The sequence below is a fragment of the Lissotriton helveticus genome, chromosome 10 (genome assembly GCF_964261635.1).
Source record: "Lissotriton helveticus chromosome 10, aLisHel1.1, whole genome shotgun sequence".
NCBI lineage: Eukaryota > Metazoa > Chordata > Amphibia > Caudata > Salamandridae > Lissotriton > Lissotriton helveticus.
This window is the reverse complement of record NC_136071.1, coordinates 433,013,910-433,035,276: the sequence shown is the minus strand read 5'-3', so window position 1 is coordinate 433,035,276 and position 21,367 is coordinate 433,013,910.

Here is a 21,367-nt window from a genome sequence, read left to right as displayed (position 1 = left end):
GGGTGTCTAGTTTTCAAATATGTATAGGATTGCTAGGTTTCCCTAGGTGCTGGCAGAGCTACAGCGCAAAAAAAAGGTCGTCTTTTTGTCCAAAACGTGCTAAATTTCACTGGGAAATGGAGGTGCGACCATGCTGCGTTTTGCGCTGTTTCATGTCGCAGCCACTATGCCTACCCACGCAAGTGAGGTACCATTTTTTTCAGGAGACCTGGGGGCACGCTGGGTGGGTGGAAATTTGTTGATTTACGCAGATTCCAGAACTTTCCACCACAGAAATGTGAGGAAAATGTGTTTTTTTTGTCAAATTTTTAGGTTTGCATAGGATTCTGGGTAACAAAACCTGGGGGTTAGCAGACGAGTCACCCCATCCTGAATTGCCCTGGGTGTCTAGTTTTCAAAAATGTATAGGTTTGCTAGGTTTCCCTAGGTGCTGGCAGAGCTACGGCGCAAAAACAAAAGGAAGTCTTTTTGTCCGAAACGTTCTAAATTTCTCTGGGAAATTGAGGTGCGACCATGCTGCGTTTTGTGCTGTTTCATGTCGCAGCCACTATGCCTACCCATGCAAGTGAGGTACCATTTTTATCGGGAGACCTGGGGGCACGCTGGGCGGGTGAAAATTTGTTGATCCACGCAGATTCCAGAACTTTCCACCACAGAAATGTGAGGAAAATGTGTTTTTTTGTCACATTTTTAGGTTTGCAAGGGATTCTGGGTAACAAACCCTGGGGGTAGGCAGACGACTCACCCCATCCTGAATTGCCCTGGGTGTCTAGTTTTCAAAAATGTATAGGATTGCTAGGTTTCCCTAGGTGCTGGCAGAGCTACGGCGCAAAAACAAAAGGTAGTCTTTTTGTCCAAAACGTGCTAAATTTCACTGGGAAATGGAGGTGCGACCATGCTGCGTTTTGAGCTGTTTCATGTCGCAGCCACTATGCCTAACCACGCAAGTGAGGTACCATTTTTTTCGGCAGACCTGGGGGCACGCTGGGTGGGTGGAAATTTGTTGATCCTCGCAGATTCCAGAACTTTCCACCACAGAAATGTGAGGAAAATGTGTTTTGTTTGTCAAATTTTTAGGTTTGCAAGGGATTCTGAGTAACAAAACCTGGGGGTAGGCAGACGACTCACCCCATCCTGAATTGCCCTGGGTGTCTAGTTTTCAAAAATGTATAGGATTGCTAGGTTTCCCTAGGTGCTGGCAGAGCTACGGCGCAAAAACAAAAGGTAGTCTTTTTGTCCAAAACGTGCTAAATTTAATTGGGAAATGGAGGTGCGACCATGCTGCGTTTTGCGCTGTTTCATGTCGCAGCCACTATGCCTACCCACGCAAGTGAGGTACCATTTTTTTCGGGAGACCTGGGGGCACGCTGGGTGGGTGGAAATTTGTTGATCCACGCAGATTCCAGAACTTTCCACCACAGAAATGTGAGGAAAATGTGTTTTTTTTGTCAAATTTTTAGGTTTGCAAGGGATTCTGGGTAACAAAACCTGGGGTTAGGCAGACGAGTCACCCCATCCTGAATTGCCCTGGGTGTAGAGTTTTCAAAAATGTATAGGTTTGCTAGGTTTCCCTAGGTGCTGGCAGAGCTACGGCGCTAAAAAAAACAGGTAGTCTTTTTGTCCGAAACGTGCTAAATTTCACTGGGAAATTGAGGTGCGACCATGCTGCGTTCTGCGCTGTTTCATGTCGCAGCCACTATGCCTACGCACGCAAGTGAGATACCATTTTTTTCGGGAGACCTGGGGGCACGCTGGGTGGGTGGAAATTTGTTGATCCACGCAGATTCCAGAACTTTCCACCACAGAAATGTGAGGAAAATGTGTTTTTTTGTCAAGTTTTTAGGTTTGCAAGGGATTCTGGGTAACAAAACCTGGGGGTTAGCAGACGAGTCACCCCATCCTGAATTGCCCTGGGTGTCTAGTTTTCAAAAATGTATAGGTTTGCTAGGTTTCCCTAGGTGCTGGCAGAGCTACGGCGCAAAAACAAAAGGTAGTCTTTTTGTCCGAAACGTTCTAAATTTCTCTGGGAAATTGAGGTGCGACCATGCTGCGTTTTGCGCTGTTTCATGTCACAGCCACTATGCCTACCCACGCAAGTGAAGTACCATTTTTTTCGAGAGACCTGGGGGCACGCTGGGTGGGTGGAAATTTGTTGATCCACGCAGATTCCAGAACTTTCCACCACAGAAATGTGAGAAAAATGTGTTTTTTTGGTCAAATTTTTAGGTTTGCAAGGGATTCTGGGTAACAAAACCTGGGGGTAGGCAGCCGAGTCACCCCATCCTGAATTGCCCTGGGTGTCTAGTTTTAAAAAATGTATAGGTTTGCTAGGTTTCCCTAGGTGCTGGCAGAGCTATGGCGCAAAAACAAAAGGTAGTCTTTTTGTCCGAAACGTGCTAAATTTCACTGGGAAATTGAGGTGCGACCATGCTGCATTTTGCACTGTTTCATGTCGCAGCCACTATGCCTACCCACGCAAGTGAGGTACCATTTTTTTCGGGAGACCTGGGGGCACGCTGGGTGGGTGGAAATTTGTTGATCCACCAGATTCCAGAACTTTCCACCACAGAAATGTGAGGAAAATGTGTTTTTTTGTCATTTTTTATGTTTGCAAGGGATTCTGGGTAACAAAACCTGGGGGTAGGCAGACGAGTCACCCCATCCTGAATTGCCCTGGGTGTCTAGTTTTCAAAACTGTATAGGTTTGCTAGGTTTCCCTAGGTGCTGGCAGAGCTACGGCGCAAAAACAAAAGGTAGTCTTTTTGTCCGAAACGTGCTAAATTTCACTGGGAAATTGAGGTGCGACCATGCTGCATTTTGCGCTGTTTCATGTCGCAGCCACTATGCCTACCCACGCAAGTGAGGTACCATTTTTTTTGGGAGACCTGGGGGCACGCTGGGTGGGTGGAAATTTGTTGCTCCACGCAGATTCCAGAACTTTCCACCACAGAAATGTGAGGAAAATGTGTTTTGTTTGTCAAATTTTTAGGTTTGCAAGGGATTCTGGGTAACAAACTCTGGGGGTAGGCAGACGACTCACCCCATCCTGAATTGCCCTGGGTGTCTAGTTTTCAAAAATGTATAGGATTGCTAGGTTTCCCTAGGTGCTGGCAGAGCTACGGCGCAAAAACAAAAGGTAGTCTTTTTGTCCAAAACGTGCTAAATTTCACTGGGAAACGGAGGTGCGACCATGCTGCGTTTTGCGCTGTTTCATGTTGCAGCCACTATGCCTACCCACGCAAGTGAGGTACCATTTTTTTGGGAGACCTGGGGGCACGCTGGGTGGGTGGAAATTTGTTGATCCACGCAGATTCCAGAACTTTCCACCACAGAAATGTGAGGAAAATGTGTTTTTTTTGTCAAATTTTTAGGATTGCAAGGGATTCTGGGTAACAAACCCTGGGGGTAGGCAGACTACTCACCCCATCCTGAATTGCCCTGGGTGTCTAGCTTTCAAAAATGTATAGGATTGCTAGGTTTCCCTAGGTGCTGGCAGAGCTACGGCGCAAAAAAAGGTAGTCTTTTTGTCCAAAACGTGCTAAATTTCACTGGGAAATGGAGGTGCGACCATGCTGCGTTTTGCGCTGTTTCATGTCGCAGCCACTATGCCTACCCACGCAAGTGAGGTACCATTTTTTTCGGGAGACCTGGGGGCACGCTGGGTGGGTGGAAATTTGTTGATCCACGCAGATTCCAGAACTTTCCACCACAGAAATGTGAGGAAAATGTGTTTTTTTGTCAAATTTTTAGGTTTGCAAGGGATTCTGGGTAACAAAACCTGGGGGTTAGCAGACGAGTCACCCCATCCTGAATTGCCCTGGGTGTCTAGTTTTCAAAAATGTATAGGTTTGCTAGGTTTCCCTAGGTGCTGGCAGAGCTACGGCGCAAAAACAAAAGGTAGTCTTTTTGTCCGAAACGTGCTAAATTTCACTGGGAAATTGAGGTGCGACCATGCTGCATTTTGCACTGTTTTATGTCACAGCCACTATGCCTACCCACGCAAGTGAGGTACCATTTTTTTTGGGAGACCTGGGGGCACGCTGGGTGGGTGGAAATTTGTTGATCCACGCAGATTCCAGAACTTTCCACCACAGAAATGTGAGGAAAATGTGTTTTTTTGTCAAATTTTTAGGTTTGCAAGGGATTCTGGGTAACAAAACCTGGGGGTAGGCAGACGAGTCACCTCATCCTGAATTGCCCTGGGTGTCTAGTTTTCAAAAATGTATAGGTTTGCTAGGTTTCCCTAGGTGCTGGCACAGCTACGGCGCAAAAACAAAAGGTAGTCTTTTTGTCCGAAACGTGCTAAATTTCACTGGGAAATTGAGGTGCAACCATGCTGCGTTTTGCGCTGTTTCATGTCACAGCCACTATGCCTACCCACGCAAGAGAGGTACCATTTTTATCGGGAGACCTGGGGGCACGCTGGGCGGGTGAAAATTTGTTGATCCACGCAGATTCCAGAACTTTCCACCACAGAAATGTGAGGAAAATGTGTTTTTTTGTCAAATTGTTAGGTTTGCAAGGGATTCTGGGTAACAAACCCTGGGGGTAGGCAGACGACTCTCCCCATCCTGAATTGCCCTGGGTGTCTAGTTTTCAAAAATGTATAGGATTGCTAGGTTTCCCTAGGTGCTGGCAGAGCTACGGCGCAAAAACAAAAGGTAGTCTTTTTGTCCAAAACTTGCTAAATTTCACTGGGAAATGGAGGTGCGACCATGCTGCGTTTTGCGCTGTTTCATGTCGCAGCCACTATGCCTACCCACGCAAGTGAGGTACCATTGTTTTTGGGAGACCTGGGGGCACGCTGGGTGGGTGGAAATTTGTTGATCCATGCAGATTCCAGAACTTTCCACCACAGAAATGTGAGGAAAATGTGTTTTTTTTCTCCAAATTTTTAGGTTTGCAAGGGATTCTGGGTAAGAAAACCTGGGGGTAGGCAGACGAGTCACCCCATCCTGAATTGCCCTGGGTGTCTAGTTTTAAAAAATGTATAGGTTTGCTAGGTTTCCCTAGGTGCTGGCAGAGCTACATCGCAAAAACAAAAGGTAGTCTTTTTGTCCGAAACGTGCTAAATTTCACTGGGAAATTGAGGTGCGACCATGCTGCATTTTGCACTGTTTCATGTCGCAGCCACTATGCCTACCCACGCAAGTGAGGTACCATTTTTTTCGGGAGACTTGGGGGCACGCTGGGTAGGTGGAAATTTGTTGATCCACCAGATTCCAGAACTTTCCACCACAGAAATGTGAGGAAAATGTGTTTTTTTGTCATTTTTTATGTTTGCAAGGGATTCTGAGTAACAAAACCTGGGGGTAGGCAGACGAGTCACCCCATCCTGAATTGCCCTGGGTGTCTAGTTTTCAAAAATTTATAGGTTTGCTAGGTTTCCCTAGGTGCTGGCAGAGCTACGGCGCAAAAACAAAAGGTAGTCTTTTTGTCCGAAACGTGCTAAATTTCACTGGGAAATTGAGGTGCGACCATGCTGCGTTTTGCGCTGTTTCATGTCGCAGCCACTATGCCTACCCACGCAAGTGAGGTACCATTTTTATCGGGACACCTGGGGGCACGCTGGGTGGGTGGAAATTTGTTGATCCACCAGATTCCAGAACTTTCCACCACAGAAATGTGAGGAAAATGTGTTTTTTTGTCATTTTTTATGTTTGCAAGGGATTCTGAGTAACAAAACCTGGGGGTAGGCAGACGAGTCACCCCATCCTGAATTGCCCTGGGTGTTTAGTTTTCAAAAATGTATAGGTTTGCTAGGTTTCCCTAGGTGCTGGCAGAGCTACGGCGCAAAAACAAAAGGTAGTCTTTTTGTCCGAAACGTGCTAAATTTCACTGGGAAATTGAGGTGCGACCATGCTGCCTTTTGTGCTGTTTCATGTCGCAGCCACTATGCCTACCCACGCAAGTGAGGTACCATTTTTATCGGGAGACCTGGGGGCACGCTGGGTGGGTGGAAATTTGTTGATCCACGCAGATTCCACAACTTTCCACCACAGAAATGTGAGGAAAATGTGTTTTTTTTGTCAAATTGTTAGGTTTGCAAGGGATTCTGGGTAACAAACCCTGGGGGTAGGCAGACGACTCACCCCATCCTGAATTGCCCTGGGTGTCTAGTTTTCAAAAATGTATAGGATTGCTAGGTTTCCCTAGGTGCTGGCAGAGCTATGGCGCAAAAACAAAAGGTAGTCTTTTTGTCCAAAACGTGCTAAATTTCATTGGAAAATGGAGGTGCGACCATGCTGCGTTTTGCGCTGTTTCATGTCGCAGCCTCTATGCCTACCCACGCAAGTGAGGTACCATTTTTTTCGGGAGACCTGAGGGCACGCTGGGTGGGTGGAAATTTGTTGATCCACGCAGATTCCAGAACTTTCCACCACAGAAATGTGAGGAAAATGTGTTTTTTTTTCAAATTTTTAGGTTTGCAAGGGATTCTGGGTAACAAAACCTGGGGTTAGGCAGACGAGTCACCCCATCCTGAATTGCCCTGGGTGTCTAGTTTTCAAAACTGTATAGGTTTGCTAGGTTTCCCTAGGTGCTGGCAGAGCTACGGCGCAAAAACAAAAGGTAGTCTTTTTGTCCGAAACGTGCTAAATTTCACTGGGAAATTGAGGTGCGACCATGCTGCATTAAGCGCTGTTTCATGTCGCAGCCACTATGCCTACCCACGCAAGTGAGGTACCATTTTTTTTGGGAGACCTGGGGGCACGCTGGGTGGGTGGAAATTTGTTGATCCACGCAGATTCCAGAACTTTCCACCACAGAAATGTGAGGAAAATGTGTTTTTTTGTCAAATTTTTAGGTTTGCAAGGGATTCTGGGTAACAAAACCTGGGGGTAGGCACACGAGTCACCCCATCCTGAATTGCCCTGGGTGTCTAGTTTTCAAAAATTTATAGGTTTGCTAGGTTTCCCTAGGTGCTGGCAGAGCTACGGCGCAAAAACAAAAGGTAGTCTTTTTGTCCGAAACGTGCTAAATTTCACTGGGAAATTGAGGTGCGACCATGCTGCATTTTGCGCTGTTTCATGTCGCAGCCACTATGCCTACCCACGCAAGTGAGGTACCATTTTTTTTGGGAGACCTGGGGGCACGCTGGGTGGGTGGAAATTTGTTGATCCACGCAGATTCCAGAACTTTCCACCACAGAAATGTGAGGAAAATGTGTTTTTTTGTCAAATTTTTAGGTTTGCAAGGGATTCTGGGTAACAAAACCTGGGGGTAGGCAGACGAGTCACCTCATCCTGAATTGCCCTGGGTGTCTAGTTTTCAAAAATGTATAGGTTTGCTAGGTTTCCCTAGGTGCTGGCACAGCTACGGCGCAAAAACAAAAGGTAGTCTTTTTGTCCGAAACGTGCTAAATTTCACTGGGAAATTGAGGTGCAACCATGCTGCGTTTTGCGCTGTTTCATGTCACAGCCACTATGCCTACCCACACAAGAGAGGTACCATTTTTATCGGGAGACCTGGGGGCACGCTGGGCGGGTGAAAATTTGTTGATCCACGCAGATTCCAGAACTTTCCACCACAGAAATGTGAGGAAAATGTGTTTTTTTGTCAAATTGTTAGGTTTGCAAGGGATTCTGGGTAACAAACCCTGGGGGTAGGCAGACGACTCTCCCCATCCTGAATTGCCCTGGGTGTCTAGTTTTCAAAAATGTATAGGATTGCTAGGTTTCCCTAGGTGCTGGCAGAGCTACGGCGCAAAAACAAAAGGTAGTCTTTTTGTCCAAAACTTGCTAAATTTCACTGGGAAATGGAGGTGCGACCATGCTGCGTTTTGCGCTGTTTCATGTCGCAGCCACTATGCCTACCCACGCAAGTGAGGTACCATTGTTTTTGGGAGACCTGGGGGCACGCTGGGTGGGTGGAAATTTGTTGATCCATGCAGATTCCAGAACTTTCCACCACAGAAATGTGAGGAAAATGTGTTTTTTTCTCCAAATTTTTAGGTTTGCAAGGGATTCTGGGTAAGAAAACCTGGGGGTAGGCAGACGAGTCACCCCATCCTGAATTGCCCTGGGTGTCTAGTTTTAAAAAATGTATAGGTTTGCTAGGTTTCCCTAGGTGCTGGCAGAGCTACATCGCAAAAACAAAAGGTAGTCTTTTTGTCCGAAACGTGCTAAATTTCACTGGGAAATTGAGGTGCGACCATGCTGCATTTTGCACTGTTTCATGTCGCAGCCACTATGCCTACCCACGCAAGTGAGGTACCATTTTTTTCGGGAGGCTTGGGGGCACGCTGGGTGGGTGGAAATTTGTTGATCCACCAGATTCCAGAACTTTCCACCACAGAAATGTGAGGAAAATGTGTTTTTTTGTCATTTTTTATGTTTGCAAGGGATTCTGAGTAACAAAACCTGGGGGTAGGCAGACGAGTCACCCCATCCTGAATTGCCCTGGGTGTCTAGTTTTCAAAAATTTATAGGTTTGCTAGGTTTCCCTAGGTGCTGGCAGAGCTACGGCGCAAAAACAAAAGGTAGTCTTTTTGTCCGAAACGTGCTAAATTTCACTGGGAAATTGAGGTGCGACCATGCTGCGTTTTGCGCTGTTTCATGTCGCAGCCACTATGCCTACCCACGCAAGTGAGGTACCATTTTTATCGGGACACCTGGGGGCACGCTGGGTGGGTGGAAATTTGTTGATCCACCAGATTCCAGAACTTTCCACCACAGAAATGTGAGGAAAATGTGTTTTTTTGTCATTTTTTATGTTTGCAAGGGATTCTGAGTAACAAAACCTGGGGGTAGGCAGACGAGTCACCCCATCCTGAATTGCCCTGGGTGTTTAGTTTTCAAAAATGTATAGGTTTGCTAGGTTTCCCTAGGTGCTGGCAGAGCTACGGCGCAAAAACAAAAGGTAGTCTTTTTGTCCGAAACGTGCTAAATTTCACTGGGAAATTGAGGTGCGACCATGCTGCCTTTTGTGCTGTTTCATGTCGCAGCCACTATGCCTACCCACGCAAGTGAGGTACCATTTTTATCGGGAGACCTGGGGGCACGCTGGGTGGGTGGAAATTTGTTGATCCACGCAGATTCCACAACTTTCCACCACAGAAATGTGAGGAAAATGTGTTTTTTTTGTCAAATTTTTAGGTTTGCAAGGGATTCTGGGTAACAAACCCTGGGGGTAGGCAGACGACTCACCCCATCCTGAATTGCCCTGGGTGTCTAGTTTTCAAAAATGTATAGGATTGCTAGGTTTCCCTAGGTGCTGGCAGAGCTATGGCGCAAAAACAAAAGGTAGTCTTTTTGTCCAAAACGTGCTAAATTTCATTGGAAAATGGAGGTGCGACCATGCTGCGTTTTGCGCTGTTTCATGTCGCAGCCTCTATGCCTACCCACGCAAGTGAGGTACCATTTTTTTCGGGAGACCTGAGGGCACGCTGGGTGCGTGGAAATTTGTTGATCCACGCAGATTCCAGAACTTTCCACCACAGAAATGTGAGGAAAATGTGTTTTTTTTTTCAAATTTTTAGGTTTGCAAGAGATTCTGGGTAACAAAACCTGGGGTTAGGCAGACGAGTCACCCCATCCTGAATTGCCCTGGGTGTCTAGTTTTCCAAACTTTATAGGTTTGCTAGGTTTCCCTAGGTGCTGGCAGAACTACGGCGCAAAAACAAAAGGTAGTCTTTTTGTCCGAAACGTGCTAAATTTCACTGGGAAATTGAGGTGCGACCATGCTGCATTAAGCGCTGTTTCATGTCGCAGCCACTATGCCTACCCACGCAAGTGAGGTACCATTTTTTTTGGGAGACCTGGGGGCACGCTGGGTGGGTGGAAATTTGTTGATCCACGCAGATTCCAGAACTTTCCACCACAGAAATGTGAGGAAAATGTGTTTTTTTGTCAAATTTTTAGGTTTGCAAGGGATTCTGGGTAACAAAACCTGGGGGTAGGCACACGAGTCACCCCATCCTGAATTGCCCTGGGTGTCTAGTTTTCAAAAATTTATAGGTTTGCTAGGTTTCCCTAGGTGCTGGCAGAGCTACGGCGCAAAAACAAAAGGTAGTCTTTTTGTCCGAAACGTGCTAAATTTCACTGGGAAATTGAGGTGCGACCATGCTGCATTTTGCGCTGTTTCATGTCGCAGCCACTATGCCTACCCACGCAAGTGAGGTACCATTTTTTTTGGGAGACCTGGGGGCACGCTGGGTGGGTGGAAATTTGTTGATCCACGCAGATTCCAGAACTTTCCACCACAGAAATGTGAGGAAAATGTGTTTTTTTGTCAAATTTTTAGGTTTGCAAGGGATTCTGGGTAACAAAACCTGGGGGTAGGCAGACGAGTCACCTCATCCTGAATTGCCCTGGGTGTCTAGTTTTCAAAAATGTATAGGTTTGCTAGGTTTACCTAGGTGCTGGCACAGCTACGGCGCAAAAACAAAAGGTAGTCTTTTTGTCCGAAACGTGCTAAATTTCACTGGGAAATTGAGGTGCAACCATGCTGCGTTTTGCGCTGTTTCATGTCACAGCCACTATGCCTACCCACACAAGAGAGGTACCATTTTTATCGGGAGACCTGGGGGCACGCTGGGCGGGTGAAAATTTGTTGATCCACGCAGATTCCAGAACTTTCCACCACAGAAATGTGAGGAAAATGTGTTTTTTTGTCAAATTGTTAGGTTTGCAAGGGATTCTGGGTAACAAACCCTGGGGGTAGGCAGACGACTCTCCCCATCCTGAATTGCCCTGGGTGTCTAGTTTTCAAAAATGTATAGGATTGCTAGGTTTCCCTAGGTGCTGGCAGAGCTACGGCGCAAAAACAAAAGGTAGTCTTTTTGTCCAAAACTTGCTAAATTTCACTGGGAAATGGAGGTGCGACCATGCTGCGTTTTGCGCTGTTTCATGTCGCAGCCACTATGCCTACCCACGCAAGTGAGGTACCATTGTTTTTGGGAGACCTGGGGGCACGCTGGGTGGGTGGAAATTTGTTGATCCATGCAGATTCCAGAACTTTCCACCACAGAAATGTGAGGAAAATGTGTTTTTTTCTCCAAATTTTTAGGTTTGCAAGGGATTCTGGGTAAGAAAACCTGGGGGTAGGCAGACGAGTCACCCCATCCTGAATTGCCCTGGGTGTCTAGTTTTAAAAAATGTATAGGTTTGCTAGGTTTCCCTAGGTGCTGGCAGAGCTACATCGCAAAAACAAAAGGTAGTCTTTTTGTCCGAAACGTGCTAAATTTCACTGGGAAATTGAGGTGCGACCATGCTGCATTTTGCACTGTTTCATGTCGCAGCCACTATGCCTACCCACGCAAGTGAGGTACCATTTTTTTCGGGAGACTTGGGGGCACGCTGGGTGGGTGGAAATTTGTTGATCCACCAGATTCCAGAACTTTCCACCACAGAAATGTGAGGAAAATGTGTTTTTTTGTCATTTTTTATGTTTGCAAGGGATTCTGAGTAACAAAACCTGGGGGTAGGCAGACGAGTCACCCCATCCTGAATTGCCCTGGGTGTCTAGTTTTCAAAAATTTATAGGTTTGCTAGGTTTCCCTAGGTGCTGGCAGAGCTACGGCGCAAAAACAAAAGGTAGTCTTTTTGTCCGAAACGTGCTAAATTTCACTGGGAAATTGAGGTGCGACCATGCTGCGTTTTGCGCTGTTTCATGTCGCAGCCACTATGCCTACCCACGCAAGTGAGGTACCATTTTTATCGGGACACCTGGGGGCACGCTGGGTGGGTGGAAATTTGTTGATCCACCAGATTCCAGAACTTTCCACCACAGAAATGTGAGGAAAATGTGTTTTTTTGTCATTTTTTATGTTTGCAAGGGATTCTGAGTAACAAAACCTGGGGGTAGGCAGACGAGTCACCCCATCCTGAATTGCCCTGGGTGTTTAGTTTTCAAAAATGTATAGGTTTGCTAGGTTTCCCTAGGTGCTGGCAGAGCTACGGCGCAAAAACAAAAGGTAGTCTTTTTGTCCGAAACGTGCTAAATTTCACTGGGAAATTGAGGTGCGACCATGCTGCCTTTTGTGCTGTTTCATGTCGCAGCCACTATGCCTACCCACGCAAGTGAGGTACCATTTTTATCGGGAGACCTGGGGGCACGCTGGGTGGGTGGAAATTTGTTGATCCACGCAGATTCCACAACTTTCCACCACAGAAATGTGAGGAAAATGTGTTTTTTTTGTCAAATTTTTAGGTTTGCAAGGGATTCTGGGTAACAAACCCTGGGGGTAGGCAGACGACTCACCCCATCCTGAATTGCCCTGGGTGTCTAGTTTTCAAAAATGTATAGGATTGCTAGGTTTCCCTAGGTGCTGGCAGAGCTATGGCGCAAAAACAAAAGGTAGTCTTTTTGTCCAAAACGTGCTAAATTTCATTGGAAAATGGAGGTGCGACCATGCTGCGTTTTGCGCTGTTTCATGTCGCAGCCTCTATGCCTACCCACGCAAGTGAGGTACCATTTTTTTCGGGAGACCTGAGGGCACGCTGGGTGGGTGGAAATTTGTTGATCCACGCAGATTCCAGAACTTTCCACCACAGAAATGTGAGGAAAATGTGTTTTTTTTTTCAAATTTTTAGGTTTGCAAGGGATTCTGGGTAACAAAACCTGGGGTTAGGCAGACAAGTCACCCCATCCTGAATTGCCCTGGGTGTCTAGTTTTCAAAACTGTATAGGTTTGCTAGGTTTCCCTAGGTGCTGGCAGAGCTACGGCGCAAAAACAAAAGGTAGTCTTTTTGTCCGAAACGTGCTAAATTTCACTGGGAAATTGAGGTGCGACCATGCTGCATTAAGCGCTGTTTCATGTCGCAGCCACTATGCCTACCCACGCAAGTGAGGTACCATTTTTTTTGGGAGACCTGGGGGCACGCTGGGTGGGTGGAAATTTGTTGATCCACGCAGATTCCAGAACTTTCCACCACAGAAATGTGAGGAAAATGTGTTTTTTTGTCAAATTTTTAGGTATGCAAGGGATTCTGGGTAACAAAACCTGGGGGTAGGCAGACGAGTCACCCCATCCTGAATTGCCCTGGGTGTCTAGTTTTCAAAAATTTATAGGTTTGCTAGGTTTCCCTAGGTGCTGGCAGAGCTACGGCGCAAAAACAAAAGGTAGTCTTTTTGTCCGAAACGTGCTAAATTTCACTGGGAAATTGAGGTGCGACCATGCTGCATTTTGCGCTGTTTCATGTCGCAGCCACTATGCCTACCCACGCAAGTGAGGTACCATTTTTTTTGGGAGACCTGGGGGCACGCTGGGTGGGTGGAAATTTGTTGATCCACCAGATTCCAGAACTTTCCACCACAGAAATGTGAGGAAAATGTGTTTTTTTGTCATTTTTTATGTTTGCAAGGGATTCTGAGTAACAAAACCTGGGGGTAGGCAGACGAGTAACCCCATCCTGAATTGCCCTGGGTGTTTAGTTTTCAAAAATTTATAGGTTTGCTAGGTTTCCCTAGGTGCTGGCAGAGCTACGGCGCAAAAACAAAAGGTAGTCTTTTTGTCCGAAACGTGCTAAATTTCACTGGGAAATTGAGGTGCGACCATGCTGCCTTTTGTGCTGTTTCATGTCGCAGCCACTATGCCTACCCACGCAAGTGAGGTACCATTTTTTTCGGGAGACCTGGGGGCACGCTGGGTGGGTGGAAATTTGTTGATCCACGCAGATTCCAGAACTTTCCACCACAGAAATGTGAGGAAAATGTGTTTTTTTGTCAAATTTTTAGGTTTGCAAGGGATTCTGGGTAACAAAACCTGGGGGTAGGCAGACGAGTCACCTCATCCTGAATTGCCCTGGGTGTCTAGTTTTCAAAAATGTATAGGTTTGCTAGGTTTCCCTAGGTGCTGGCACAGCTACGGCGCAAAAACAAAAGGTAGTCTTTTTGTCCGAAACGTGCTAAATTTCACTGGGAAATTGAGGTGCAACCATGCTGCGTTTTGCGCTGTTTCATGTCACAGCCACTATGCCTACCCACGCAAGAGAGGTACCATTTTTATCGGGAGACCTGGGGGCACGCTGGGCGGGTGAAAATTTGTTGATCCACGCAGATTCCAGAACTTTCCACCACAGAAATGTGAGGAAAATGTGTTTTTTTGTCAAATTGTTAGGTTTGCAAGGGATTCTGGGTAACAAACCCTGGGGGTAGGCAGACGACTCTCCCCATCCTGAATTGCCCTGGGTGTCTAGTTTTCAAAAATGTATAGGATTGCTAGGTTTCCCTAGGTGCTGGCAGAGCTACGGCGCAAAAACAAAAGGTAGTCTTTTTGTCCAAAACTTGCTAAATTTCACTGGGAAATGGAGGTGCGACCATGCTGCGTTTTGCGCTGTTTCATGTCGCAGCCACTATGCCTACCCACGCAAGTGAGGTACCATTGTTTTTGGGAGACCTGGGGGCACGCTGGGTGGGTGGAAATTTGTTGATCCATGCAGATTCCAGAACTTTCCACCACAGAAATGTGAGGAAAATGTGTTTTTTTTCTCCAAATTTTTAGGTTTGCAAGGGATTCTGGGTAAGAAAACCTGGGGGTAGGCAGACGAGTCACCCCATCCTGAATTGCCCTGGGTGTCTAGTTTTAAAAAATGTATAGGTTTGCTAGGTTTCCCTAGGTGCTGGCAGAGCTACATCGCAAAAACAAAAGGTAGTCTTTTTGTCCGAAACGTGCTAAATTTCACTGGGAAATTGAGGTGCGACCATGCTGCATTTTGCACTGTTTCATGTCGCAGCCACTATGCCTACCCACGCAAGTGAGGTACCATTTTTTTCGGGAGACTTGGGGGCACGCTGGGTGGGTGGAAATTTGTTGATCCACCAGATTCCAGAACTTTCCACCACAGAAATGTGAGGAAAATGTGTTTTTTTGTCATTTTTTATGTTTGCAAGGGATTCTGAGTAACAAAACCTGGGGGTAGGCAGACGAGTCACCCCATCCTGAATTGCCCTGGGTGTCTAGTTTTCAAAAATTTATAGGTTTGCTAGGTTTCCCTAGGTGCTGGCAGAGCTACGGCGCAAAAACAAAAGGTAGTCTTTTTGTCCGAAACGTGCTAAATTTCACTGGGAAATTGAGGTGCGACCATGCTGCCTTTTGTGCTGTTTCATGTCGCAGCCACTATGCCTACCCACGCAAGTGAGGTACCATTTTTATCGGGAGACCTGGGGGCACGCTGGGTGGGTGGAAATTTGTTGATCCACGCAGATTCCACAACTTTCCACCACAGAAATGTGAGGAAAATGTGTTTTTTTTGTCAAATTTTTAGGTTTGCAAGGGATTCTGGGTAACAAACCCTGGGGGTAGGCAGACGACTCACCCCATCCTGAATTGCCCTGGGTGTCTAGTTTTCAAAAATGTATAGGATTGCTAGGTTTCCCTAGGTGCTGGCAGAGCTATGGCGCAAAAACAAAAGGTAGTCTTTTTGTCCAAAACGTGCTAAATTTCATTGGAAAATGGAGGTGCGACCATGCTGCGTTTTGCGCTGTTTCATGTCGCAGCCTCTATGCCTACCCACGCAAGTGAGGTACCATTTTTTTCGGGAGACCTGAGGGCACGCTGGGTGGGTGGAAATTTGTTGATCCACGCAGATTCCAGAACTTTCCACCACAGAAATGTGAGGAAAATGTGTTTTTTTTTTCAAATTTTTAGGTTTGCAAGGGATTCTGGGTAACAAAACCTGGGGTTAGGCAGACGAGTCACCCCATCCTGAATTGCCCTGGGTGTCTAGTTTTCAAAACTGTATAGGTTTGCTAGGTTTCCCTAGGTGCTGGCAGAGCTACGGTGCAAAAACAAAAGGTAGTCTTTTTGTCCGAAACGTGCTAAATTTCACTGGGAAATTGAGGTGCGACCATGCTGCATTAAGCGCTGTTTCATGTCGCAGCCACTATGCCTACCCACGCAAGTGAGGTACCATTTTTTTTGGGAGACCTGGGGGCACGCTGGGTGGGTGGAAATTTGTTGATCCACGCAGATTCCAGAACTTTCCACCACAGAAATGTGAGGAAAATGTGTTTTTTTGTCAAATTTTTAGGTATGCAAGGGATTCTGGGTAACAAAACCTGGGGGTAGGCAGACGAGTCACCCCATCCTGAATTGCCCTGGGTGTCTAGTTTTCAAAAATTTATAGGTTTGCTAGGTTTCCCTAGATGCTGGCAGAGCTACGGCGCAAAAACAAAAGGTAGTCTTTTTGTCCGAAACGTGCTAAATTTCACTGGGAAATTGAGGTGCGACCATGCTGCATTTTGCGCTGTTTCATGTCGCAGCCACTATGCCTACCCACGCAAGTGAGGTACCATTTTTTTTGGGAGACCTGGGGGCACGCTGGGTGGGTGGAAATTTGTTGATCCACCAGATTCCAGAACTTTCCACCACAGAAATGTGAGGAAAATGTGTTTTTTTGTCATTTTTTATGTTTGCAAGGGATTCTGAGTAACAAAACCTGGGGGTAGGCAGACGAGTAACCCCATCCTGAATTGCCCTGGGTGTTTAGTTTTCAAAAATTTATAGGTTTGCTAGGTTTCCCTAGGTGCTGGCAGAGCTACGGCGCAAAAACAAAAGGTAGTCTTTTTGTCCGAAACGTGCTAAATTTCACTGGGAAATTGAGGTGCGACCATGCTGCCTTTTGTGCTGTTTCATGTCGCAGCCACTATGCCTACCCACGCAAGTGAGGTACCATTTTTATCGGGAGACCTGGGGGCATGCTGGGTGGGTGGAAATTTGTTGATCCACGCAGATTCCACAACTTTCCACCACAGAAATGTGAGGAAAATGTGTTTTTTTTGTCAAATTTTTAGGTTTGCAAGGGATTCTGGGTAACAAACCCTGGGGGTAGGCAGACGACTCACCCCATCCTGAATTGCCCTGGGTGTCTAGTTTTCAAAAATGTATAGGATTGCTAGGTTTCCCTAGGTGCTGGCAGAGCTACGGCGCAAAAACAAAAGGTAGTCTTTTTGTCCGAAACTTGCTAAATTTCACTGGGAAATTGAGGTGCGACCATGCTGCATTAAGCGCTGTTTCATGTCGCAGCCACTATGCCTACCCACGCAAGTGAGGTACCATTTTTATCAGGAGACCTGGGGGCACGCTGGGTGGGTGGAAATTTGTTGATCCACGCAGATTCCAGAACTTTCCACCACAGAAATGTGAGGAAAATTTGTTTTGTTTGTCAAATTTTTAGGTTTGCAAGGGATTCTGGGTAACAAACCCTGGGGGTAGGCAGACGACTCACCCCATCCTGAATTGCCCTGGGTGTCTAGTTTTCAAAAATGTATAGGATTGCTAGGTTTCCCTAGGTGCTGGCAGAGCTACGGCGCAAAAACAAAAGGTAGTCTTTTTGTCCAAAACGTGCTAAATTTCATTGGGAAATGGAGGTGCGACCATGCTGCGTTTTGCGCTGTTTCATGTCGCAGCCACTATGCCTACCCACGCAAGTGAGGTACCATTTTTTTCGGGAGACCTGGGGGCACGCTGGGTGGGTGGAAATTTGTTGATCCACGCAGATTCCAGAACTTTCCACCACAGAAATGTGAGGAAAATGTGTTTTTTTTGTCAAATTTTTAGGTTTGCAAGGGATTCTGGGTAACAAAACCTGGGGGTTAGCAGACGAGTCACCCCATCCTGAATTGCCCTGGGTGTCTAGTTTTCAAAAATGTATAGGTTTGCTAGGTTTCCCTAGGTGCTGGCAGAGCTACGGCGCAAAAACAAAAGGTAGTCTTTTTGTCCGAAACGTTCTAAATTTCTCTGGGAAATTGAGGTGCGACCATGCTGCGTTTTGCGCTGTTTCATGTCGCAGCCACTATGCCTACCCACGCAAGTGAGGTACCATTTTTTTTGAGAGACCTGGGGGCACGCTGGGTGGGTGGAAATTTGTTGATCCACGCAGATTCCAGAACTTTCCACCACAGAAATGTGAGGAAAATGTGTTTTTTTGTCAAATTTTTAGGTTTGCAAGGGATTCTGGGTAACAAAACCTGGGGGTAGGCACACGAGTCACCCCATCCTGAATTGCCCTGGGTGTCTAGTTTTCAAAAATTTATAGTTTTGCTAGGTTTCCCTAGGTGCTGGCAGAGCTACGGCGCAAAAACAAAAGGTAGTCTTTTTGTCCGAAACGTGCTAAATTTCACTGGGAAATTGAGGTGCGACCATGCTGCATTTTGCGCTGTTTCATGTCGCAGCCACTATGCCTACCCACGCAAGTGAGGTACCATTTTTTTTGGGAGACCTGGGGGCACGCTGGGTGGGTGGAAATTTGTTGATCCACGCAGATTCCAGAACTTTCCACCACAGAAATGTGAGGAAAATGTGTTTTTTTGTCAAATTTTTAGGTTTGCAAGGGATTCTGGGTAACAAAACCTGGGGGTAGGCAGACGAGTCACCTCATCCTGAATTGCCCTGGGTGTCTAGTTTTCAAAAATGTATAGGTTTGCTAGGTTTCCCTAGGTGCTGGCACAGCTACGGCGCAAAAACAAAAGGTAGTCTTTTTGTCCGAAACTTGCTAAATTTCACTGGGAAATTGAGGTGCAACCATGCTGCGTTTTGCGCTGTTTCATGTCACAGCCACTATGCCTACCCACACAAGAGAGGTACCATTTTTATCGGGAGACCTGGGGGCACGCTGGGCGGGTGAAAATTTGTTGATCCACGCAGATTCCAGAACTTTCCACCACAGAAATGTGAGGAAAATGTGTTTTTTTGTCAAATTGTTAGGTTTGCAAGGGATTCTGGGTAACAAACCCTGGGGGTAGGCAGACGACTCTCCCCATCCTGAATTGCCCTGGGTGTCTAGTTTTCAAAAATGTATAGGATTGCTAGGTTTCCCTAGGTGCTGGCAGAGCTACGGCGCAAAAACAAAAGGTAGTCTTTTTGTCCAAAACTTGCTAAATTTCACTGGGAAATGGAGGTGCGACCATGCTGCGTTTTGCGCTGTTTCATGTCGCAGCCACTATGCCTACCCACGCAAGTGAGGTACCATTGTTTTTGGGAGACCTGGGGGCACGCTGGGTGGGTGGAAATTTGTTGATCCATGCAGATTCCAGAACTTTCCACCACAGAAATGTGAGGAAAATGTGTTTTTTTTCTCCAAATTTTTAGGTTTGCAAGGGATTCTGGGTAAGAAAACCTGGGGGTAGGCAGACGAGTCACCCCATCCTGAATTGCCCTGGGTGTCTAGTTTTAAAAAATGTATAGGTGTGCTAGGTTTCCCTAGGTGCTGGCAGAGCTACATCGCAAAAACAAAAGGTAGTCTTTTTGTCCGAAACGTGCTAAATTTCACTGGGAAATTGAGGTGCGACCATGCTGCATTTTGCACTGTTTCATGTCGCAGCCACTATGCCTACCCACGCAAGTGAGGTACCATTTTTTTCGGGAGACTTGGGGGCACGCTGGGTGGGTGGAAATTTGTTGATCCACCAGATTCCAGAACTTTCCACCACAGAAATGTGAGGAAAATGTGTTTTTTTGTCATTTTTTATGTTTGCAAGGGATTCTGAGTAACAAAACCTGGGGGTAGGCAGACGAGTCACCCCATCCTGAATTGCCCTGGGTGTCTAGTTTTCAAAAATTTATAGGTTTGCTAGGTTTCCCTAGGTGCTGGCAGAGCTACGGCGCAAAAACAAAAGGTAGTCTTTTTGTCCGAAACGTGCTAAATTTCACTGGGAAATTGAGGTGCGACCATGCTGCGTTTTGCGCTGTTTCATGTCGCAGCCACTATGCCTACCCACGCAAGTGAGGTACCATTTTTATCGGGACACCTGGGGGCACGCTGGGTGGGTGGAAATTTGTTGATCCACCAGATTCCAGAACTTTCCACCACAGAAATGTGAGGAAAATGTGTTTTTTTGTCATTTTTTATGTTTGCAAGGGATTCTGAGTAACAAAACCTGGGGGTAGGCAGACGAGTCACCCCATCCTGAATTGCCCTGGGTGTTTAGTTTTCAAAAATGTATAGGTTTGCTAGGTTTCCCTAGGTGCTGGCAGAGCTACGGCGCAAAAACAAAAGGTAGTCTTTTTGTCCGAAACGTGCTAAATTTCACTGGGAAATTGAGGTGCGACCATGCTGCCTTTTGTGCTGTTTCATGTCGCAGCCACTATGCCTACCCACGCAAGTGAGGTACCATTTTTATCGGGAGACCTGGGGGCACGCTGGGTGGGTGGAAATTTGTTGATCCACGCAGATTCCACAACTTTCCACCACAGAAATGTGAGGAAAATGTGTTTTTTTTGTCAAATTTTTAGGTTTGCAAGGGATTCTGGGTAACAAACCCTGGGGGTAGGCAGACGACTCACCCCATCCTGAATTGCCCTGGGTGTCTAGTTTTCAAAAATGTATAGGATTGCTAGGTTTCCCTAGGTGCTGGCAGAGCTATGGCGCAAAAACAAAAGGTAGTCTTTTTGTCCAAAACGTGCTAAATTTCATTGGAAAATGGAGGTGCGACCATGCTGCGTTTTGCGCTGTTTCATGTCGCAGCCTCTATGCCTACCCACGCAAGTGAGGTACCATTTTTTTCGGGAGACCTGAGGGCACGCTGGGTGGGTGGAAATTTGTTGATCCACGCAGATTCCAGAACTTTCCACCACAGAAATGTGAGGAAAATGTGTTTTTTTTTTCAAATTTTTAGGTTTGCAAGGGATTCTGGGTAACAAAACCTGGGGTTAGGCAGACGAGTCACCCCATCCTGAATTGCCCTGGGTGTCTAGTTTTCAAAACTGTATAGGTTTGCTAGGTTTCCCTAGGTGCTGGCAGAGCTACGGCGCAAAAACAAAAGGTAGTCTTTTTGTCCGAAACGTGCTAAATTTCACTGGGAAATTGAGGTGCGACCATGCTGCATTAAGCGCTGTTTCATGTCGCAGCCACTATGCCTACCCACGCAAGTGAGGTACCATTTTTTTTGGGAGACCTGGGGGCACGCTGGGTGGGTGGAAATTTGTTGATCCACGCAGATTCCAGAACTTTCCACCACAGAAATGTGAGGAAAATGTGTTTTTTTGTCAAATTTTTAGGTATGCAAGGGATTCTGGGTAACAAAACCTGGGGGTAGGCAGACGAGTCACCCCATCCTGAATTGCCCTGGGTGTCTAGTTTTCAAAAATTTATAGGTTTGCTAGGTTTCCCTAGGTGCTGGCAGAGCTACGGCGCAAAAACAAAAGGTAGTCTTTTTGTCCGAAACGTGCTAAATTTCACTGGGAAATTGAGGTGCGACCATGCTGCATTTTGCGCTGTTTCATGTCGCAGCCACTATGCCTACCCACGCAAGTGAGGTACCATTTTTTTTGGGAGACCTGGGGGCACGCTGGGTGGGTGGAAATTTGTTGATCCACCAGATTCCAGAACTTTCCACCACAGAAATGTGAGGAAAATGTGTTTTTTTGTCATTTTTTATGTTTGCAAGGGATTCTGAGTAACAAAACCTGGGGGTAGGCAGACGAGTA